Consider the following 17,843-nt stretch of genomic DNA (forward strand, 5'->3'; position numbering starts at 1 on the left):
AACGGCAGCAGCGCAAAAAGACAATTTTCATGTCTTTCCTCCGATCTGCCGGGTCAACGCTCATTGCCGTGCGCGCGCGCGCGTCTGAAGTATAGAACGTCAGGTTTAACACAGTCAATTATAATTGACACACGCGCGCACTATATTACAGCCCTTACTATTACAGAAATAATCAGGTCTGGTTTAGGAAGCATATCATTATTTTTTTTATACAGTATTTATTACAGCCTTTAGGGTTGTGAATGATAAGGAGCAGTGCAGAGAGTATCCGAAATAATCGACAACCCTAACTAATCAGGAAAGCCTAGAGGAGTCTTTGGGGAGTAGATGGAAATCTGTATTGAAATGTCCTAGTGGTGAGAGAATAAATGGTGTCTTTAAGAAGTACAACATAAGTCCCAAATGCGCATTACGAAGCCAAGCTCAGTACGATGCCTTCTCAGTTCTGTCAATAAAAAGCATGAGATTAATCCTGTTATGTTCAGGTTTGACCTAATGGCTGTGGATCCTGTTTGCAATATTTATAGAATCTCAGAGTGGAAACAATCTTGGAAAACCCAGGGTTTAAGGGGTTACGAAGCTATTGGGGCTGTATCAAGTTATGAGACATTTTTAGAACATTCATCAATTTCAAGCAGCAATACTGCTGGGAGAGCGCGGAGAGAGGCATTATCCGTGTGATCCGGTTGGGCAGAATTGGAGACGGTGCATGTGACATCATTGCGTTGAGCAGAGCGAGGGGAGATCAGGAAGCGTTTCTTTCCCCTGCTGACTCCGTACTACACAGACTGCACGTGGACGCCGACGCCACCATCAGCTGGAGCCCTGCAGCTGAGGCTGAACCGGAGACACTGCACACCGGAGGAATTCAACTGGAGGAACCATCCAGGCAATCTACAACCAGGTTCATTATTATACAAGGCGTTTAAAGGATGAATTACAGTGAGAGGTGCACTCCTGGTCTCTGTTTTATATGTTTTATTACATTAAAAAATTGTGGATCTGTACTATGTTTTTCTTTTTTTGTCTCTTTTATTATCACTAAGACCACATCATACTAACTGCGTCCATTCACCATCAATTGGTGTCTGCGTCTTACAACAAATGTACAGTGTGAGTTTTGTATAAATCCAGATTATTGTCTGTATTCATGTTCACTGCATAAAGGGTGCAATTGTTTACTTTTCACACTTCAGGTGATCTTCCACCAATATTCTATACACCTCTCCTGTTTGGTGTCTTGAAATAACTACAGTCTAATTCTGAGCACTGGTCTGCTGTCATTGTGATTTTATAATCGGCGGGATATTCGCCCAAGGAAAACATTGAACAAGCACAAAGGGGGTTATGCACAAAGCAGTGATATGTGTTTTTAAGTGAGATAAATGCTTTTTGGCGCAATTTATGGCGCAATTTTTTTAGCAATGACTGTGTTTTGATGATGAAAAGCATTTTAAGCGCAATACTGCAGTGTTATCACTGCTTTGTGAATCGCGCTGCACGCAATATTGAGAAATAAATCTCAATTCTCACTTCAAAACACTTATCACTGCTTTGTGCATAACCCCCAAAGTGTGTCACTATACACCGTTTTCTGTTCCTTTGTTTTTTTTTATATATTACTCTGAGCACCGATTGAGGAAGAACAATCTTAAGGACCAACAAAGGATCTGGACAATCCGCTTAACCTCCCGACTGCAGGACTTCCAAATCTTTACAGGTGGTCATTTGCCAAATCAATATTTATTTGTGTTATCATTTGTGTTTGCATCCCTTGTACTATATTTCCCGCACGTGTGTATCACATTATTAGGGGTAAAGCGCTGAGGTTGTGCCTTTTGTTCCTCTGAATTTGTAGACTGTGTTGGCCCTGATCCTCTCTGCTGTTAATGTTATAGCTTTCTGCTCCATCTGGTAGTCATTGATACGCCTTACCCCTACTTGTCATTTTTTTTTTTTGTCAGGTCTATCTGTGTATTGACATTATACGTGTAGCCAGGTCCCCCTTGACATGCTAGCCCCCCCTTGCGCACTCACCCCCTCCTTCTGGTATGCGAGCGCGCGTTGTTAGTTGTTGCTGAGTTGTTAGAGTGAGTTCCTGTTGCTGTGCTGCCTCTGTCAGTAAGAGGCACCTGGAGGTCTGCAACATTGTTGCGGTAGTCTGATGCAGAGCTGTGAGTCTGGCAGCACAAAGCAGACAGAGAAAAGCAGTTGGTGACTGGAGCAGCTAAGGGAAGGAGGTAGGGTTCAGGGGTCTGTGACTCTCTGCACTAGGCCAGCAAATCCCCTAGGCCCCAGATAGACCTGAGTCATCCTAGCTGAGTATTGTAGGGACAGGCCCTAGGTTAGGGACCCTGCCCCATTATATATTTGCTAGGAGTGTATCACGGACATTGCTCGGATTGCTAAGAGGGAGCTGGACTATCTCCACGGAGGCCCAGCTAGCGTGACTGTGGCCTACTGGCAGCAGACAGACCCTAATTAAGGTAGAGACGGCGTGGAGCTGTATGGTGATATTATCCGCGCTGGAATTCACCCCACGCGTAGGAGGATATCCCGGCGGATCCAACCCCAGTGATATAGCGGCACCCGTGGCTGGAGCCCGGGCAGGTAACCCACAACTCACGTGCACCAACAAGGCCTATCACCAGACACAGTGGCTGCGCAGTCACACACACACATTGGTATATGACCTGGGAGTGCGAGACATTGGGATGGGGTTGCTGGACACAGGGTGGGAACACTCTTTGGAAGGTTAGCGTCCGCCGTGACGCCTAGAGGTGGTAGCGTCCGCCGTGACGCCTAGAGGTGGTAGCGTCCGCCGTGACGCCTAGAGGTTTGCGTCCGCCGTGGCGCATAGAGGTTAGCGTCCGCCGTGGCGCATAGAGGTTAGCGTCCTGCGTGACGCCATACGTGGCTCCTCTAGAGAGGAGCACCGGTTATGTAAGATATTGCGGTTAAATACGTTGTTGCATGTAGTAAAGTCAATAGTTATATAGAGCTGTCTGTGTGGTCATTGTGTATTGTCCTGCGAGGAACTACTCCCCCTCTGGTGGGAGCCATCACAGGTGGAGGCGCTGCATCATTGTAAATTAGTATTCGTAGTATATTGCCCCAGGTTCCCTATAGCGGAAGCTCAGCCTTCTGTGAGCCAACAGGTATTGCACCACGCACACCCTTGGTAACATTGCATGTTCCCCGCACTCACACGGTATATACGATTGGGTGGGGTGATATGACCGTTACATACGTTTTTATTCCGAAATGTATGGCGTTATTTTTGGCGCCCTCGCTGCGGGGGTCGGACAATTGACGGAGCTGGGCGGAACGCATCCCCAATCACCATTGATATCTCCGGGAGGAATATTGTAGGACGTCGACTGGAAGGTCCCTCACCAGCGTGACGCAGCGTGTGACGCTGGTGTGTCAGGTGGCGGGTTCCATCAGGCCGCTGGTATGAGTATTTCTTACTTCCTGTTTAAAAGATTTTTGAGCGCATATGAGAATGCAGTTAATTGTTGAAAATGTATATAATTGTATTGTTAGGAGCCTTCCACATCTGATGAAGGGGGGTTCCCCCTAAAACTTTATGCATGGGGCTCATGGGGTCTCTTTGTCTGGTCTGTATACAGTAGTTATTTTTGCTTTGTGTTAATCTGTATGTTTATTTTACTATTTTATTAATTCTATTTTTAATAAAGAAATGTTTAACTTTGACTAATTTTGAGGTGTGCAGTGACACACACATCATTTTTAATCACTCCCCTGTTATTTTGGGACATTTGTGTGTACTTCTGTTTCCTTATTTATATTATTTTCATTGCTGAAGGTATTTATTACTTTCCCCTCCCTGTTGCCATTGGAATAAACAACTTGGACATTCTTATGAACCAGATGGTTTTGCAAATGCTTGTTAAGTTAATAGAACGTTTACAAAGCTGTTGTATGAGCTATTTATAGATAGGTATAACTCATATCTGCAGAATGTATTTATATGTCTTTCATGGGTTCACTTGTAGACCGGGATAACAAGGAAACAGAATCATATAATGTAATTCATATATATATATACATAAATATTGTATAGACCAGTAGTTCTCACACCTCTCCGAAGGCAACATCCATCGTGTGAGCGAACAAAATGCTGCAGCTCTATACGGCTGTCCATAGTGTGCACGAGAGACGGTGAGTGTGGCGCGAATACAGTGCTGCAGCTCTATAGGGCTGGCCATAGTGAGCGCGAGAGACGGTGAGTGTGGCGCGAATACAGTGCTGCAGCTCTATAGGGCTTGCCATAGTGAGCGCGAGCGATGGCATTCTGGTGCGAATAGAGGGCTGCAGTTCTATAGGGCGGGCCATAGTGAGCGCGAGCGATGAAAAGAGAGAATTTTGAGCCGACAGAAAAATTTGATTTTGTCGCGCGACGGTCGGGTCATGTGAGCGGTTTAGCCAATGAGGGCGAGCCAGCCTCGTAACGCCATGGCCACGCTTCTCCGTTGTGCATGATCTCAGTTCACAGATCGCTCGGGCGATAGGTGCATGCAACGCCAAGCGCTGCGTCCCGCGCCCACTATACCCAAGGCCTTAGGGTCCCAAGTCTGACCATGTTTCTGAGTCACCCACCCAACTGTGTGCCAGTGTATTGGTTATTCCTAAATCCGGACCGAATAGGAGTTGTGTGGGGCTCTGTGCAGTGAGATTTTGGTGCAGCCTCTTATCTCCTGAGCCGCATCTCCTCCTCCTACGATGTAGCGTCATGAAGTCGCGGCGTCATGTGACGTTGCAGCTCCATGTGGAGTCACGTTATGGCAATGTGGCGCCATGTGGCCTGACGCTGTCCTGGCAACGTGGCGCCATGTGACGTCGTGAAACCATGACAACACAAAGCTGTCGGAGGAGATAAGAGACACAGATGCCCCGGTACTTAATTGTTGTGCGCAAAAGCGCAGGGCCTCTGTAACCGCAGGGCTTGGTGCACGGGCACCGACATCAAACCGGCCCTGGGAGAGGTTTGATAACCACTGGTATAAACTATTCTACAGATTTTACCCATTACAGAACAAGATGTACTGTACTGTATCTCTTTTCTGTTTCTAAGAAGTCCCCACCTGCTGTTCTAAGACTTTTAAGTAACTTCCCAATCATGGCCTTATTAGTTAACCTCAAGCGCCTAATAGTTCAATTAGGCCAGTGGAATTGTAAGAAAATGGATTTCAGAAATTGATAACGTAGCATGTTGCAGTCCTCTCCAAAATGATTAGTGGAAAACAATCAGCCTGTAAAATTTCTGCTCGTGTATCAGGTAATCAATACGAATGTTCCGTCGGTGCCAAGATTTTCTAACACCTGTCAGGGCTGACTAATCAGCCATTGTTCAAATCTAACACGGAAGGGAAAAACCACAACAGAAAACCGTTCTCATCTCGTGGGGATTCACTACTCTAAAGACAGACTTTTGTTACCTAAAGACAGGAGATGCAATTCTCCGCTAAACCAATTATTACTTGGAGTACTGCTTCAGTTCGGTGCTGGAGGGGTTCGAAGTCCTCCCTGACTTTCTATTCACTACGGCAAACAGCAACAAAAAACCACACACCAAGTCCATTACATTTATGTCCCTTAGGAAAGGAAGGTGCTCGGAAAATAATCTTTCCAGGCTCTCTATCATGGTTGATAAAAGAAACAACTGAAGAATATATATATATTATATTATATATATATACTAGCTGAGAGACCCGGCGTTGCCCGGGATGTAAATGCGTAATAGGTAGTATTATTTATAAATCGTGGAACAAAAGGTGACTGTTTGTTGTAAAGTTTGGATAATAATATTGAAAAGAAAGATGGAAGAAAATGTAATACGATGTTGTATAAAAATGGTTTATTGTAACCACATCACAGTACAATGTATATTTTGGTGCCATAAGTGATGTAAAAATCTGAGTCGTGTGTCCTGCTAGGGTGTGAGGCGGCGGGTGGCGCGTGGGTTGTGAGTGCTGTCTGCGAGTGGGGGTCCTGCTAGGGTGTGAGGCGGCGGGTGGTGCGTGGGTTGTGAGTGCTGTCTGTGAGTGGGGGTCCTGCTAGGGTGTGAGGCGGCGGGTGGCGCGTGGGTTGTGAGTGCTGTCTGTGAGTGGGGGTCCTGCAAGGGTGTGAGGCGGCGGCTGGCGCGTGGGTTGTGAGTGCTGTCTGTGAGTGGGGGTCCTGCTAGGGTGTGAGGCGGTGGGTCAGTGATGTCGGTGCGTAGGGGCGGGAGGCAGCAGGTGTGTGTGGCGGCACGTATGTGTCGAGTGTGGCGGGTGTCTGTTGAGTGCGTGCAGCGGCTGTGAGGCGGTGGGTGAAAGGCAGAGGCGGCCGGAGTAAGGGCGGGTGAAAGGCAGAGGCGGGGGTTGGGAGGCGGTAAGGCGGGCATGAAGGCGAAGGGCGGCGGGAAGGGGAGGAGGGGGTGGTGGAGGGGGGCAAGGGGTGGAGGAGGGGGGCAAGGGGTGGAGGAGGGGGGCAAGGGGTGGAGGAGGGGGGCAAGGGGTGGAGGAGGGGGGCAAGGGGTGGAGGAGGGGGGCAAGGGGTGGAGGAGGGGGGCAAGGGGTGGAGGAGGGGGAAGGGTTAGAGGAGGGGGGGAAGGGTTAGAGGAGGGGGGGAAGGGTTAGAGGAGGGGGGGAAGGGTTAGAGGAGGGGGGGGGGAAGGGTTAGAGGAGGGGGGGGGAAGGGTTAGAGGAGGGGGTGGAAGTGTGGGAGGGGGTGGGAGGGGAAAGGGGAAAAAGAGGTGGAGGGGGGGAAGAGGAGCGGAGGGGGGGGGTGGAAAGGGGAGCGGAGGGGGGGGGGGAAGGGGGGTGATGGGGGGGGGTGGAGGGGAGGTGTGGAGGGGGGGGGGAGATAAATGGGGAGGTGAAGGGGGGTGGAAGGGAGAAGTGGAGTGAGGGGAGGTGAGGGGAGGTGATCGGGGGTGAGGGGTGGGTGAGGGGAGGTGAAGGCCGCTCACTCACCCGTCCGGCAGGTCCCACGTGGATCTGAGGTGGGAGGCAGCGTGTTGTGGCCGCTCCCCCGCTGTGTCCCGGGCGCTCACTCGCTCCCCCGCTGACTGTAGCGGCGCCGGGGGGGGGGGGGGTATCGGGGAGACACTGACACTGGAGGGGAGGGGGGGTGGAGGGGAGGTGAAGGGGGGGTGGAGGAGAGGTGAAGGGGGGTGAAGGCCGCTCACTCACCCATCCGGCAGGTCCCACGTGGATCTGAGGCGGGAGGCAGCGTGTTGTGGCCGCTCCCCCGCTGTGTCCCGGGCGCCGCCATCTTGGGTACTCGGCGCCGCGAGGCAGCCTGCCTGGCCACTGGCTGTTCCCCCGCCGGGGAGGGGTGAGTTGTAGCGCCGGGGAGGGGGGGGCATGTATATGTGTGGGGGGGGGAAGAGGTGGGAGATATAGAGGGGGGTCTCGCACGGCCGCTGACACTGGGTGGGGGGGGGGGCGCTGAAGGGGTAATAATAGTGTGTGTGTCCCGCTGACTGTAGCGGCGCCGGGGGAGGGGGGGGCGGGGTGAAAGCGCGGGAGACACGGGGAGAGGAGGAGGTGCGCGCGGGTGCTGCTAACACTGTGAGCTCCGCTAATGTAGGTAACACCCCCCCTACACACGTGTGTGTGTGTGTGTGTGTGTGTGTGTGTGTGTGTGTGTCTGTCACTGTGTGTGTGTGTGTCCCTGTGTCCCTGAGTGTGTGTGTGTGTCCCTGTGTGTGTGTGTGTGTGTGTGTCCATGTGTGTGTTTGTGTCCCTGTGTGTGTGTCCCTGTGTGTGTGTGTGTCCCTGTGTGTGTGTGTCCCTGTGTGTGTGTGTCCCTGTGTGTGTGTGTCCCTGTGTGTCCTTTGGCCCGTCACTCCGCCTCAGGCCAATGAGAGGTGTGCGGGGGCGGGCGGGCCAAGGGACCAATGAGATTTCCCCTAGGGACACCGGACATCCAGGCAGGCATGCATGCATGCAGGCAGGCAAACATACAGTGCTTTCACTAATATAGTATAAGATATATATGGAGAGAGGAAAGAGGAGTATCGGTAACATGTTAGCCGGGCTTTAATAATCAAAACTTATTAGCCACAGAACGGTATAGTCTATTCAATATATATATATACATATATATATACATATATATGTACATATATATTTATATATATTGAATAGAATATACCGTTCTGTGGCTAATAAGTTTTGATTATTAAAGCTCTTTGATTATTAATGTTCTTTATTAACATCATTAGTAGCAGTCAGCCCATCATTGCGACCGGTCTCTAGCCGCTCATCATAAAGGTTGTATATATGTAATATATTATATATTATATATATATATATATGTAACCCTGTGTAGTTTATGGGTTATATGTCTTTCTCCTCTTGTGCAGTAATCCCTGATAAGGGCAGCTTGCCAGGAGTAATCATGAGGTTTTCCCTCATCCCTTGTGATGTGTATTGTGTAGTGAAGGAAGTGACATCATGCTCTGTGTCCACTTACAGTGACACAGGGGTGGTGCCTTCTGAAGCTATATAGTAAGCATCACTTCCTGAATTTAGTCAGTGTCTCATCCCACCTGAATGAGACTGTCTGACCCAACACACTGCCAGGGTTCTGGTAAGGATTGTGGCCCTCCCCTAGGGGAGAGGTGGGCAGACTATTCCCCTTATTCTATTAGGGAGTAAGGGAAGAGCAAGGACAGCTTCTAGGGCCCTGACTAGGAGTGGTGTCCAGGGACTTCCTTGAGGTGGGCAACCTTTATGATGAGTGGCTAGAGACCGGTCGCAATGATGGGCAGTCTGCTACTAACGATGTTAATAAAGAAAGTCCAACATGAAAGAACCTTCTTGCCTGATAGTGGAGTCATTCAGGAAGAAGCTGCACCCAGAAGTTCTCTTTCAGAGACTCCTCCCTACTGTCGTGGGAACCTGGAAGGGATGGAGGCGCTGTACCAGAAGTGAGTAGTTCTCAGCATTACCTCATGAGCCAGTCCTGATGTATTTCCCCATATCACCGCGGAAGACTCAGGAGTTCTGCAAGCCAGCAGGTGCACCACACTACATTACATGTAACATGGGGCAGTTTCCTCACGTAAGGGGCCAATCTGAGATTGAGGGGGGGGGGAACACTGTTACATATATATATATATAGAAAGAAAAAAGCTGCGCCTTAAAGGAACATTTAAACTGTGTATGTCTATGTATAAATATCTAATGTATAACCTAGATAATCTAGACAATATTGTAAAGGTAAACAGACCTATAACCATAAGATAGGCCTATTACAAACATAAAACATATACACATAGAAAAGGCAATAGAAAGGATAACCAGTCCTCAGAAAGTTCCGATGATGAATATGGGTACTGGTATGTAGGGTCTTCGGCAGCTCTCAATGTGGACCTACCACGTCCACAGGATATCTAAAAAGGAAAAGAGAGGAGAGAGCGCACGCCCATAGCGTATAAAAGTATATTTAATGAGGGGGAGGGAGGGGTAAAAAACGCACTTACAAGAAGTACAATAAAATCAAGCATATGTGATAATAATCACCACCATCCGGTCTAACTGCAAGCTCTTGGGGCAGTCCCAGGCTCCGTTGGTGAAGGAGCAGCGTCTCAGCAGATTCCAGGACTGATGTAGGTCATCCGGTCAAATTGCAGACTTTGGGGGCATTCCCAGGCTCCGTTTGGCAAATATGCAGCGTACCAGCAGTTTACCAGGGCTGGTGTGCTGTGAATAGTCCCAGACAAAAGTTCCGTGTGTATAGTGCCTGCAGCACTAGCGCTAGGATCCTAGCGCTAGTGCTGCAGGCACTATACACACGGAACTTTTGTCTGGGACTATTCACAGCACACCAGCCCTGGTAAACTGCTGGTACGCTGCATATTTGCCAAACGGAGCCTGGGAATGCCCCCAAAGTCTGCAATTTGACCGGATGACCTACATCAGTCCTGGAATCTGCTGAGACGCTGCTCCTTCACCAACGGAGCCTGGGACTGCCCCAAGAGCTTGCAGTTAGACCGGATGGTGGTGATTATTATCACATATGCTTGATTTTATTGTACTTCTTGTAAGTGCGTTTTTTACCCCTCCCTCCCCCCCTCCCCCTCATTAAATATACTTTTATACGCTATGGGCGTGCGCTCTCTCCTCTCTTTTCCTTTTTATATATATATATATATATATACACATACACACACACATACACAGACCTGGGCTAGGTGAAGAAAAATAATGAAAAATTAAAACCACCTAGAAAATTACTTAACTATGGATATTGTTAAAAAATATGCTTTGCTCCACCTCTTCTCTGCAATGTAAATTGTGTGTGTGTGTATAAATTATAATGTGTATCTATCTTCTCTCCTGTTCTAGTCACAGGGACTAGTTATCTAAGTCAGGGGAGTGCAATCTTTCTCCCCTGCGCCCCCTGACGGCTGTCCCCCTATCCTCACCCCCCCCCCCTCCCGCTTACCTTGGATCAGGCGTTCTGGCGTCATGATGCCATGGCAACGCGCCGTAACATGACCCTGCGGCGTCACCAGAAGCCGTCTAAACCAAGGTGAGAGAGAGTTACAGAGGCCTTCACCTCTTCCCCGGCATTTCATTATTTGGAACCCCACGCGGTGGCGGCGGGGGGGGTTAGGGTGGTTTGGGGGGGTGTATATCCCTGGGCCATCTCAACCCCCTGAGAGAACACTTTGTATAATAATCGGTACTTGTAAAAAATATTTTAATGTTCACTTATCTTCATTGACTTTGGATACATATCGCAGTGATACATCACGTGGTTTTTCCAAGGTCAGCAATATTTTATTAATATGTAGACACGTGTAGCAGGCGTTACTACCCACGGTAGCGTGAGTGAACACATGCCACAGCACGTGTGATCTCGTTAACCATTGTTTTCAATAGCACTACTGTTAAATAATGCGCTAATGGGAGAAATAATGACTACTGCTACATCTATTTATAGTATGTATATATAGAGGGAGAGATTTAACATAGAATTTGGCAGCAGATAAGAACCACTTTTCTTGTGTCTGCAGTAAAACGTTACACACTATTTGATACTTAGTTTACTTTCGTATTTAAGATTTAGCCCTATGTCTATCACAAGTATTTTTGTCAGCAAGCACAATGTCCTATCATATATATCATACTATATATATCATATATATATCCTACTATATTTATCATATATATATCATACTATATATATATCATATCATATATATCATACTATATATATATATATTGTGACGTCTCAGTCCCAGCGTCGGATCTTTTGTCCTGATCAAAGGCATTCTAACCCTTAGAGGGCAGTGACGGCATCACAATATATCATACCATATATGTATAACAAATTCTAATTCAAATGGTGCATAATACTAATAGTATAGTAAAGTAACACTTTAAGCAATGTCTCTCAGGAACACAAATGAAATTATTTGATTTATATGGAATAACATACATTTTACCACCAAACACGGCTGCTGAAGTGATAATTCTTGCCTCATTTTGCCCTAAATCTCAGCCAGCCCCCTCACGCAGCACAGTAACTCACTCAATGCTATCATAGAGGGGCTTAATAAGTGATTGTGTTAGTATTTGTCGTTACACTATTACAATACTGCGACCCTTTGAAGAATCCTTTTGATGCTTTCTGCAGTGATGTATCTTTTCTTTTAAGAGCCCCTTTGCCGGAGGGTCATTGAGGTGACACTTTTCTTATTACATTTGTAAATGTGTAATTTGCCAGGAAAACTCATCAAAGAAAAGAAAAACAAAGTGCGGGATGTCCATACACCCAGCCTCCTGATTCCATGCGCATCAGGGTGTAAGGGGGAGAGGTATGTGCCGTGCGCAGAGCAGAAAACGTGGAGCAAAGGGGAACCGGATGGGCAGTTCTAGGGTTCTACACTCTAAACCAGGGGTGGGCTACTCCAGTCCTCAAAGGCCACCAACGGGTCAGGTTTTCAGGCTATCCATGCTTCTGCACAAGGTGGCTCAATCAGTGGCTCGGTCAAAGACTGATTGAGCCACCTGTGCTGAAGCAGGGAGTCACTGATTGAGACACCTGTGCTGAAGCACAGATTTCCTGGAAACCTGACCTGTTGGGGGCCCTTGAGGACTGCAGTTGCCCACCACTGCTCTAAACACTGCATTGCAGGCAGCGCAGGGGTTAAAGGAGATACCCAAAAATATTCCCCATTTCTTACATGACCAACAGAGGGCGCTCGTGTGCGCTTCAAACTTTTTTTTAACGAGTGGATTGCACATTTCCAAATATATCTTCTCAATAAAGTCTCAGCTACGTGGACACAGGGGGCTCGGGCCCCCACTGTTGCGAAGGGACGCAGATCTGACTCGAACGCGCACACGTCCGTGATGATCGGTAGCCACGTGTCCCAGTGGCAGCGTCTCTGCCCCTGCCTAGTACATTCTGAAATGAAGCACCGAGAGGTCGTCCCTTTAAAGCGTACGGATGTCAGGATGGGCAAATTGTTAAAATCACTTGACAGTCACTGCCCCCGCTCTCTTAGCATACCCATGGGATCTAGTTCACAGTGACACCAGATTTGCTAGAGTTACATTTTAGCACAGACAGCTCTATTATGTCTTCTGCAGAGAGAAATCCATCAAGTTTGCACAGAATCAATTTCTATGGATTTTCTCTACTAAACGCAGCCCGGCTCTTATTTGAATTAGAACTCCCTTTGAGTCAAGTTTGCTCAAAAAGGCTTGAATAGGACACTGCCATTTAGTGTTTTAGATATGGTTGGGTGCTGTTCAATCATAGGTACTGTACACATTTTTTCCTGGAAAAACAATATTCAAGCCGGCCATGGAAAATAGATACTGTATGATACTGTGTAATAAAACTAACAGTAAAGCAAAGCAGAAGTCCATGAAAGTGGCTTTTTGGACATGCAGCAATGTCATTTGTATGGTAGAATTGTGGGATGCATATATCTTTGCTTATTTATTTATTTATAACATGTTTTACCAGGAAGTAACACATTGAGAGTTGCCTCTCGTATTCAAGTACTACATGTCCTGGGCACAGAGTTATGATGACAGATACATGGTTACAAATACATAGTTACATTAAGCGAGCAGGGTTATACATTGTATAGGTGTCTACTTTGTTTTCCCTACAAATTATTATTATTATTATTATCATTATAAGACCTTAACGCCTATGCTGGATGGGCTAAAATAGGGATGGACAACTCCAGTCCTCAAGAGCCACCGGTAGGTCAGGTTTTCAGGATATTCCAGCTTCAGCACAGGTGGCTCGATCAGAGGCTCAGTCAAAGAAGCAGGGACTGATTGAGCCTAATGTGCTGAAGCAGGGATATCCTGAAAATCTACCCTTTTGGTGGCCCTTGAGGACTGGAGTTGGCCACCTCTGGGTTAAAATGATTGCTTACTAAAAATGTTGGTTTGGTAACATAAAGCCTTCCATTTTGTTTACGCGTGTTATTGCAGAATATTACAGCCATAGCGATTGTATATCTTAAAAATTTATCTCAATTCCCCATAGCCTAGACCAGTAAAATGTACAGCTTCTTGCCAGCGTTTAATTCATGTTTTTATTGTGATGCTAAGCAAGGTCAGAAGGAATAATAGAAAATGGTTTCAAAGCTCATTCTATTTTGTCCAACTTTATATAACACATTTTACAAATGAACTCGCTGAACAATGAATTTCCTGAATTCATGCGGTCCATTTTTTTTTTTTAATGAAGTGAATCAGTTGTTCTTGTAAAGCAGGAAAAAAATCAATAATGGATACAGATATTGTAAAATACAAATTAAAATGAGACATCATTCTATGGATGTTCTCAAATCTTGAAATGAACAGAGAGAGATGGGGAGACAGAGAGAGATGGGGGAAAGAGAGAGATGGGAAGAGAGAGATGGGGAGATAGAGAGATGGGGAGAGAGAGAGATGGGAAGAGAGAGAGATGGGAAGAGAGAGAAATGGGGAGAGGGGGAGAGTTGGGGAGAGGAGGAGAGTTGGGGAGAGAGAGTTGGGGAGAGAGTTGGGGAGAGAGAGTTGGGGAGAGAGAGTTGGGGAGAGAGAGAGTTGGGGGGAGAGAGAGAGAGTTGGGGAGGGAGAGAGAGTTGGGGAGAGAGCGAGAGAGCGAGAGAGAGAGAGAGAGAGAAGATGGAAGGAGGTACTCAAAGACATAGAAAAAGAAATAGCGTTTATTACATAACACTTTTCAGCTCTTTACAGGTGCCTTTCTCAAGACTTCTAAGTCCTGGAGTGCCTGCTTCCATCTTTTCCATATTCCAGTCCCCAGCGGTTTGAATCCAGACAGGACACTACTTTCAGTGACCTGCCACTTTATATATATAATATACAGTATATAATTCTCTATAGCAATAGAGAGAGATGTATACAGGTAATTCTTTTTTTTAACAAAGATCTCTATCTAATGAACTTTCTTTTCTCTTTTATATGTCTTGGTTCTGCTCATTTAAATACGTAGCACTATAAAGAAAGGGGCTGTTGCATTAACTTGCATCACATGCTGCATCCTTCATAATAATAGTTTTAAATCAAGCAGTATAAACAACTGAATCGCTGCAAAATTGAAAATATTCTCTTAGCTTGCGTGGGAGTGACCCTGAATATATGGTGACCCCATAATTTCAGTAGTAGCTGGAAAGAAAGTTCCTCTCCCCCTCTCCCCTCTCCCATCACCCCTCTCCCCTCTCCCCTCTCCTGCTCCTCTCTCCCCTCTCCTGCTCCTCTCTCCCCTCTCCCCTCTCCTCTCTCCCCTCTCTCCTCTCCTCTTCTCCTCCTCTCCTCCTCTCATCCTCTCATCCTCTCCTCCTCTCCTCCCTCATCTTACATCCAACTGCCGATTGGTTCGCAAAGTGGGCCTGGTTAACTTTATTGAAAAAAAAACCTTGCCTTATAATAATGAAAGACGGGCAGGCGTGGCTTTTGCTTAACAGAGTTTCTCTAAAATATAGATAATGAGGCTAAATTGCTTTTCTCTTTCTTATGTCATGTATTTGGGATGGGAACAAGAAAACTAATGAAAGTACTTGGGGGGGAACAGCAGCTCAACCCTACAGAACTTAAAGCTGCAGTTCAGTCAATATCCTGCATGTGTGTTTTTTTTAATAAATCAGTTCTGTAGTAAGAAAAAATACTTTTAGCATTTTCTGTTTTAAAAAAAACAACTTTGAAAGACCAATTTTCTTGTATTCTATTTTAACAGCTATTTGCTAAGGCACTGCCCCTTCATGTCCTGTCACAAGCCCTGGCACACCCCTTTGTCAGCCCTGCCCTCCCTCTAGCACATGTCAGTGCAGGAGTGCTCATGAATATTCATGAGCTTCCACTGAGAGACAGAAGCAGAAGAAAAACAGATCCCTTCACTAATGATGTCACCAAATTTTGGCAATCAAAACATGGAGAACGAATTGACCTGCAGCTATACAGTTCTTTAGGTAATTAGAGATTGCACCCATGAAACTATTGAAGTAAAAATATAAATAAAAAAATTAAAAAAAGACTGAACTGCAGCTTTAAGCCTTACGTGTGCCATGTTTCTCTGAACAGAAAAAGCAATGAATGTTTAATGCTCAGGACACACGTATTGCTATGACATGATAAGGCAATTTTGCAGGTAACTCACTTTGCCCTTCTTAGCAGAAACAGGAGCAGGTTATGCAATGTGCCGCTCACATGCTCAGTGAAGCAGTGTTTTGTAACAGTGTCAAATTAGGGTAAATCTGAGGTATGGCAATCTGACAATGATATAACTCTCAGGATGGCTCTACTTTCTGCTTGTACATACTCAGGCATAATTAGAATCAAATATCTTCCTCTCAGCATTTCTCTTGGGCTCATCCAACTCTAAAAGCTCTCAGGCCATTAAGTCATATCAATTAGTAATGATTTTGCAGACCCCAGCAGCCAGTGAAGCATACATTAAAAAGGTGATACAGCCCCAAACTTAAACATTATGAGTGATTTGAAAATACCTATTTTGACCAAGAGAGTGTTACTATTTGCACGGAGGACCTCATTTCATTTGCTTAAACCTCCTAGATTCTGCAGACTAACTGTCTCTCTCTCTAAAAGGAATTACAAAGATCATTAGTGAGAGGATCATTGGTGTAGTCAACACTGACAAATTAGAAATTATACTTGCAAAAGGAAATGTAACCAATGTTTCAAGTGTTACTACAGGGAAGGGATTTAGATCAACACTTCTACACATTGGTTGTAGCACAGAACACTTCCAATTTGGTAAACGAAAATTACATATACTGTATATATATATTATATATATATATATATATATATATATATATATATATATATATAGTGTAGGTGATTGCACTGAAAAATTGGATATGGTAACAAGGACATTTCACACATTTCTCTTCTTGTTTCGGGGGTCACTGCCCCTGTGTCAGGAGAGAAACTGGATGAATGTCCCTGTGTTGACTGAAACGTTGGCCCTCTGTACGGATTCGCCAATACAGGGATTTGAGTTATTTACCTGCGTGATGCTGCATTTTTCCTCCACTGTTCATCTCTGTGACTGCAGTTGCTGGTACAGATCTGGGTGATGTATTGACCTATTATTCATTTTGCATGTGCACGCCAAAACATATCAATTAATTACTGAGTGAGGTGTGTCTTACTGTTCTTCTTTTTGTATGTATGTATATGTATGTATATGTTGCACCAAAGGATGCACCCCAAAGAGTCTCTCCTCATCACGTTTCCCCTTCACTGCTCCTGTCCACTAAGCCAGCATGGAAAGGGTTAATTTCATAATTTCATCAAGAAAGGACAGACACAGCTGGAAAACTTGGCATCTGTAACGCTCTCCCCACCCCTGAATTGTTGCTGAGGTGGTCTGTTTGCTTTTAGCTGGTATCACTTCACCCCAGGACTCTTTGATATGAGAACACACAAGTCGCACCAAAGGAAACCGCCATTTGCTGCTGTTCGCTGAGGTTAGAAATGCTCTGTGCCCAGGACAAACGTAAAAACGAGAGGTAACTCTCAATGTATTACTTCCTGGCAAAACATTATATATATATGTATATATATATATATATAAACACACAAAAAAAGTAGCGCTACTAAGTATAGTAAATAACTGTGAATAATTAATATAAACACTTAAAGTATATGCAAATTAATGAAAATAACCAACAAATAAATAGATAGTGTCCAAAGAAAAAAAGGATAAGTCCAAATGTCTCCACTTGGTGGTGGTCTGGAGGAGGAGAGAGTCCCAACGATACACTGACCACAGGAGCTCCTTGCTGCTTCAAAAGAAAGTGGCGTAGCCACCCACCATAGATCTAGAAAAACAAAACACAAAAAAGCGCAAGCTCCATAGCACGTAACTGTGTACAAATGAGGGTGAATTTATTAAGAAAAGTGTCCCTAGGAAGTCACGCAACGTGACGAAACGCGTAGAGATGGGGTGACGTCATCTCCGACTATCGGGTGGGAGGAGGTCCTGTGTTCTTCGGCACTTTTCTAGCTATTCTGCTTGTGCTTCTACTATTGCACCTTCAAAAGAAGCTCCTTTAACCTCAGAAACGCTGAATTGCTGCAGGACTCGTGGCAGGAGTCAGAAGCAGTCAAACCAGGTGCTCAGTATCACGGACGAAATCCCTCTCCCCACTCCAGTAGATGACGCCCCATACAGATTCTCTCCAATGTATATTTTATTCTAACTTTTTGTAAGTGTATCTCCTAGGGACACTTTTCTTAATAAATTCACCCTCATTTGTACACAGTTACGCGCTATGGAGCTTGCGCTTTTTTGTGTTCTGTTTATATATATATATATAT

The sequence above is a fragment of the Ascaphus truei genome, chromosome 16 (genome assembly GCF_040206685.1).
Source record: "Ascaphus truei isolate aAscTru1 chromosome 16, aAscTru1.hap1, whole genome shotgun sequence".
Lineage (NCBI taxonomy): Eukaryota > Metazoa > Chordata > Amphibia > Anura > Ascaphidae > Ascaphus > Ascaphus truei.